This window comes from Beta vulgaris, chromosome 5 (assembly GCF_026745355.1).
Source record: "Beta vulgaris subsp. vulgaris cultivar EL10 chromosome 5, EL10.2, whole genome shotgun sequence".
Lineage (NCBI taxonomy): Eukaryota > Viridiplantae > Streptophyta > Magnoliopsida > Caryophyllales > Amaranthaceae > Beta > Beta vulgaris.
The window spans coordinates 8,666,609-8,673,328 of record NC_079206.1 but is presented as its reverse complement, the minus strand read 5'-3'; the positions used below and the strand labels follow the sequence as shown (position 1 = coordinate 8,673,328).

The 6,720-nt window shown below is 35.3% G+C and overlaps 1 pseudogene; it reads right to left on the bottom strand.

Annotated features, from left to right (window-relative positions):
- Window positions 1-2,993: 2,993 nt before the first annotated feature.
- LOC125497933 (uncharacterized) lies at window positions 2,994-5,577 on the bottom strand (annotated as a pseudogene).
- Window positions 5,578-6,720: the final 1,143 nt, after the last annotated feature.

Here is a 6,720-nt window from a genome sequence, read left to right as displayed (position 1 = left end):
CCTTTCCCTTTCCAGTTTACCCCAAACCAAACGCCCCCTTAGTCTTTATTTGTGACTTGTGTAGGTGCTCTTCATTTAAGTAGAATATTATTGATTTCTTTTTAGAATTTTGTCCACTATGATTTTTGCATTCCAGTATTTTGGATCAAGTTCAAGTCATTATTATTCGGGTCAATTTTAGGTAGATTCAGTTCTGGACTTCTGGTCGTGCTGGGGTCTAGCTAACATCGTGTATTCACGTCGGCCTCGGGTGAATTTCAGTAATGATAGATTCGATTCATGTTATCTTCATGTGCGAGTTGTATTAGGGTCTGATTAATTTCGAGATCGGGTCAGGTTGGGTCACTTCGGGTTTAAACTTAGTTTAGATCGTTATTTTTGGGTTAAAACGGGTTTCGAGTCTGGTATTTTTGAATCAGGTGATAGTCAGTTTTATCATCTCTAATAATCTTACTCTATTTACCCACTTTTTTCCCCAATGAATTGTGATCTTATATAATATATGAGGACAATTTTTTCATGTGTTATAATTTCCAGTTTACTCTTTTTTCCTTAGCGGAACTTCCTTGTTAGTTCTCCCACTTTTCACAAAATTTATCCTACTCTCTCCACCTAACCCCCCATCATCCGTAGAATGTTAAAACTTAAAGACCTAATTGAAGGACAGCCAATTGTCAATCTTCAAACTTAGTAACTAGTCTTTGGATCTAACTTAGTAACTAGTCTTTGTAACATTTGCAAATTGTTCACCCCATGAGATAGCCTCCCAATAGAACACGTTTGCTCCTATTTTTCAGCCATTCAGTATTTTGATATGTTCGTGTAATCGTGTTCGTAGTTTTTCTTGTCGATATATCTATTGATTTAGCTGGAAGCTTGTCTATAGTAGAATTACCATTTAACTTTTGGTAGTAAGAGAAGTGTGAGGAAATATTTTTATTTTATTGGTGTAAGACAAAACTTTTATTAATGATCATATGATAAATAAGATATGTTTAGATAAGATAAAATATGTTCAGATTGGTGAATGTAAGTTGGATATTGAATCTTAATTTTAAATAAAATATTTTTTTTATTATCTTTATTTATAATTAATACGTCACCCACTTACTCTTATTGATTTTTGGAGTAGGATTTACTTTATTTCTTTTAGTAAAATACCCTTATTATAAGCCATAAAAGCATTATCGGGACGAGATTGGATTTCATGCCATGTGTACTTTCCTGATATCAAATTAATTTACCAACCAATATGGTGTAGTTGACATCTACCTTCCAATATCCTATCTCAGTTTTTCTAAATACTACCTCTGTTTTTTTTAGTTACAACGATTAGATATTTTCTACTCACACTTGATGTCTAATCGTTGCAACTAAAAAAAACAGAGGTAGTAGTTGTAGCATTTGATTGCAAGTTATGTGCATCAATTAGTTAGATTCTTCAATATATACCTTTAAAGATCAAATTTTTATCTTGAACGAAAATACTATGTTCATGTTTAATTTACGATTTCGAGTTTACATGGTCACTATATTAGTATATTGCCTTATTTCAATTATATTTTTTTGTTTCCAAAGCTGCACAAACCGTCTTACAAGTTATAAGTTATTTTTTTTTGGTGAACACACACAAGTTATAAGTTAACGATATTATTAACATGTTTTTTTTCTCCCGACGGAGATAAGTAGCATGTTAAGTTTAGGTTTTATTGGTCTATTTTCTTAGTCATTGAAATCCGTTTTTCAAATATATACAATATCAAATTATGGATATTGATGCTGAAAGTTATAAACTTATAAATGTGCAAGTTCGAAAACTTATAAAGCTCATTATCACAAAGATGAGGCTGTTGAAGGTGGCAACATGTAATATGAATCAATGGGCAATGGACTTCGACGGCAATATGAAGAATATATGAAGGACTCGATTTCTAGGGCTAAATATGCTGGTGTTGTCATTCGCTTAGGCCTTGAGCTCGAAATCACAGGTTATGGATGCGAAGATCACTTCTTGGAGCTTGATACTATTACTCGCGCGTAATAGAGATAAAATCCAACATGTGGGTGAATATAATCCAATATATGAGTAGAACAACTTGTCATTAGAGAGAACCTGAAGATTTAGGCTCCGTTTGAGTTAAAACGGGTTTTGGGTCTGGTATTTTTAATCAGTTGATAATCAGTTTTACCATCTCCAATCTTACTCTATTTACCCACTTTTTGCCCTGCCTTGGTTTTTTTTTTTTTTTGATCCATATGAGCCACAAAGGCAGTATAAAGTACAAAGAAGGGGAGGGGGGATTCGAACATGTGACCTATCATTCACAGCACCTCAATCTTAACCACTAGGCCAAGACATCCTTGGTATTTGCCCTGCCCTGGTGAATTGTAATCTTGTATAATATATGAGGACATTATTTTTCATGTGTTACAATTTCCAGTTTACTCTTTTTTCCTTAGCGGAACTTCCTTGTTACTTCTCCCACTGTCCACAAAATTTATCTTACTCTTTCCACCTAACTCCCCCCAGTTGTGATCTATGGAGATTTTTTCTAGTGAAATTTTCTAGGGGAACTTCCATCATCCGTAGAATGTTAAAACTTAAAGACCTAATTGAAGGACAGCCAATTGTCAATCTTCAAACTTAGTAACTAGTCTTTGGATCTTAGTAACCAGTCTTTGTAACATTTGCAAATTGTTCACCCCATGAGATAGCCTCCCGAATGAACACGTTTGCTCCTATTCTTCAGCCATTCAGTATTTTGATATGTTCGTGTTTGTAGTTTTTTTGTGTCGATATATCTATTGTTTTAGCTGTAAGCCTGTAAGGTTGTGTATTGTAGAACTAGTTTTCGGACTTGTGCAAAAATGCACGGGAAGGGATTTGTTTAATAAGATAAATTTTCCAATGAAACGAATAATAGACAGCAAATTTTCTAATGAAACAATAAGTAAAAGTTATAATAACAAAAATTACAAAAATGTGTATGAAGTTATACATTTTGGAACACTTCCTTATAAACATTTGTAGTTGTTTTGCACATATTATTCTCTTTATCACAAATAAGAATTTTAAATCCTTTTTTGCTCGTGACTCGGAAAATAGTGACATATAGCTGACCATGACTGAAAACAGGCCTTGGTAAATACAACCCGACGTGCGACAATGATTGTCCTTGACTTTTGTTTATAGTCATGGCAAAACACACAGTTAAAGGAAATTGCCGTCTTTGAAATCTGATAGGAAATTTTGTTGAGTCAGATGATGTTAATGTCATTCGTGGGATGAATACCTTGTCACCAACATTGCTAGCTCCCTGAAATGACGGTAGCTTCGATCACTCGATTGCCTAAATGCTTGATTACCAGCCTCGTGCCATTACACAATCCAGATGTCTGATCAATATTACGAAGCAACATGATCGGCGCACCAACTTTTAACTTAATATTATGATTTGGCAGGCCCGAAAACTTTATTGTGTTTAAGAATTCAGTATAATATATATCATGAGCCCCTAAGTTCCCTTCATCTTTACTAATTGCATCACAACTCAAGTAAATTTTCTCATCACCTGGAATTGTGGACAACACATGATCATTTACCTTCTCAACTACTCCCTCTGTTTCCTAAAGATCTTCCCACTTACTGTTCCTACAGATACCAAGGAAAATCAAGTTGTGTGGGGCATGGTGTGAGTAAAGTAGGAGAGATAAAGGGGTTAAGATAAATAAACAAATATAAAGAGGTTAAAGTAGGAGAGAGAAAGGAAGTAAAATTGAATTAATAATATAATGGTGGACCATATGATAGTGACATGAGAGGGTAAATAGGGAAATTTGTTTTGCCAAATAAGGAATAAAGCAAAAGAGGAAAGATCTTTTGGAAACACCCTTAAACAGAAAGAGGGAAGATCTTTAGGAAACGGAGGGAGTATTTCATTAGTTGGAGCTAAAATTGCTCTTTCTTGGAAGTATTTGGCTTCCCAAAGGTGATCAGTGAGTGAAGGGTATGTGCTGTCGACAATTGATGATATGAGGTCATCTCCACCGTCTATAAGAATATCTTCAGTGATTTCACTATCCACTTCTCCATCATTGGGCCCTCCAGCTCTGCCATCACCAACGCTCAGTATCCATTCTGAGAACTCCCTTATTTCATTAGCAGTCGACGAAGAAGAACATGATTGAAGTCTCATATTTCGTGTAAGCTTCAAAACCTTACATGAATCGCATAGAAACAAAGACTTTAAGGTCGCAAATACTATGTCTTGCCTTGTACCCTTGGGATAACAGGCAAAATTTGTCTTAAATCACCACCAAACACAAGAACTTTACCTCCATATGGTCGATGCAAATTAGCTCGATCAACAGCTTGCATAATGTCCTTTAAACTCCTATCAAGTGCTTCAAAGCAATATTTGTGCATCATTGGTGCTTCATCCCAAATAATTAGCTTTGTTCACATGAGCAATGCAGCTAAGTCAGAACCAGGTCAAATACCTACACACGTAGAGTTTTCACAAACATTCAGTGGAATTCCGAACCTTGAATGGGTTTTTTGACCTTTTGGAAGAAGTAAGGACGCAATTTCACTTGATGCCACAGGCAAAATAATTTCACCCATCTTCCTAATTGCAGCACACAATGCCCTCCAAATGTATGTTTTACCCGTGCCTCCATATACGTTTACAAAAAAGACACCTCCTGATTGGCCCTTAACAGAGTCCATTATTTCGTTGAAAACCATTAGTTGTTCTTCAGTTAGACATGGAAACAGTTTGTCATATTCCTGAATTAATGAGGGTATGTCATATGAAAGCTCATCCGCTATTAGCTTATTTTGACCTTCAAACACGACTAATTCATCTGGAAAAGGCATCTCACTGAATTTTCGAAGACTACTACCATTACTTTGTAGTTTAGCTTCAATATCTGTCAGTGCAAAAGCTTGAATTTCTTCATCTGTTAGAGTTAAATCTGCAACACAATAGAGAAGATTTAATCTAGCTGCCTTGATTGATGTCATCATGATCCTTTTTCGTTGCACAATTATTTAACATGCAAGTAAGCGATAAAAATGTAATTACGCAAAGTAGTGTAGCTTGCACCTTTGTTTTTATGAATACGACGTTGTTTATATAGAATGTCATCAGATAGTAGGTGTCATGTCTTTTCCCATATGTCTTCTGGTGTAGGTAAGCTACCAGACATAAGTAACATGCAAAATAGATTCCTTAGATAAAGCCCCGTTTCTCTAAAGCTTGCCTCTGTTATGGCGTCTATGTATTCCTTGTCGTCATCAAGCAGCCCCCTTACGTAGCAAGCTTCTTTGAAGGTTGGATACACTAAACCATCAACGGTTCTTATATCCTCGTAACACGTCGGACTTTTGACAAAATTAAGGAGCGTTCTTAGATAATATTTCTCACCAGAACCTGGAGTGACATGAGAGACCCTGCCAAGTGAGAACCCTTTCAACCTAGGGGCCCATTCTCGCGTAGGTTGTTTCCAAACAAATTCTGGAAACTCTACATAAGGCAACTGTCGTGCTTCTTCATACTTTTGGTTGCACTCCATTCAGGATAAAAACTTTATGCTATCAACATTAGGTCTTTCAAGTACATCTCCTACATCCATCTGGTCAGTTAGACGACAGTTTGCTCCCAGGGAGATGGAAACTCAATCTCTCAATGAGGGTTTGATGGTGAAAGGAATCCATAATCTCACACTGCCTCACAAGCAGATATGTAACGGCAGTCGTAATACATTTTAATCTCATCAATCTTTTATGGATCATCGCAGCTTTTTCTGTTTTGATAAGCAGCAGCAGTTACTCTATCATAACCCTTATTTATGTACTTGAACAAATACTTTATCGATCTGGATTGATTGCACCATTCGACGTTAATGTGCGCACGATATTTACGAATCAGTTGTGGATTATATGGAATAACAAACCTATTATCAAGCTGCACTCCGTTCTTCTCAACCGAGGTTTCGTTATCTCTTCTTCTATAAACTGGGTATCCTTCTCTCAACCTTTATTTTGTCAATAAATCTTTTAGGGAAATGCTTTATGCACTTATTTTGATCCGTGCAAGGTGCAGTAGTGTTGGAGGAACCACATGGACCATGTAGCATCATTTCTGTAAGAGCATGAGCAATGGGGTTGGTTGGTCTTAGTTGGTTTTTATGTTTTGTCATTCTCTCTCCTTCCCTCCTTCTTACACCTCACATCCCACTAAAACTCCCACCAACTCATCTTTTTTTTCTCACAATGGGGTGGGTTAGTCTTACTTGGTTTTCCATTTCTCTCTCTTACTTTTACCAAACCCCACCATATACTCTCTCTCCTACTTTTACCAAACCCATCATATTCAATGTTTAATTTTTGTATATGAAATAGATGATTTAAATTAATAAAAGCTAATTAGATTACGTTAAATTAATTACGAGCTAATTAGCTTACGTTAAATTAATTACGATAAATTAAATTACATTACAAGCTAATTAGCTAATTAGCTTACATTAAATTAAATTAGCGTTAACTTGAAATTATAGTAAATATGTGTTAATTAGCTTACTTTAAATTAAATTACGTTAACTTGACATTATAAATTAAAAAAAACGAACACATTACATAAGATAGATACTTTTAAAAACACGCATACATAAAATTTGATACATAAACATAGATAATTTAAAATGCAAATACATGAT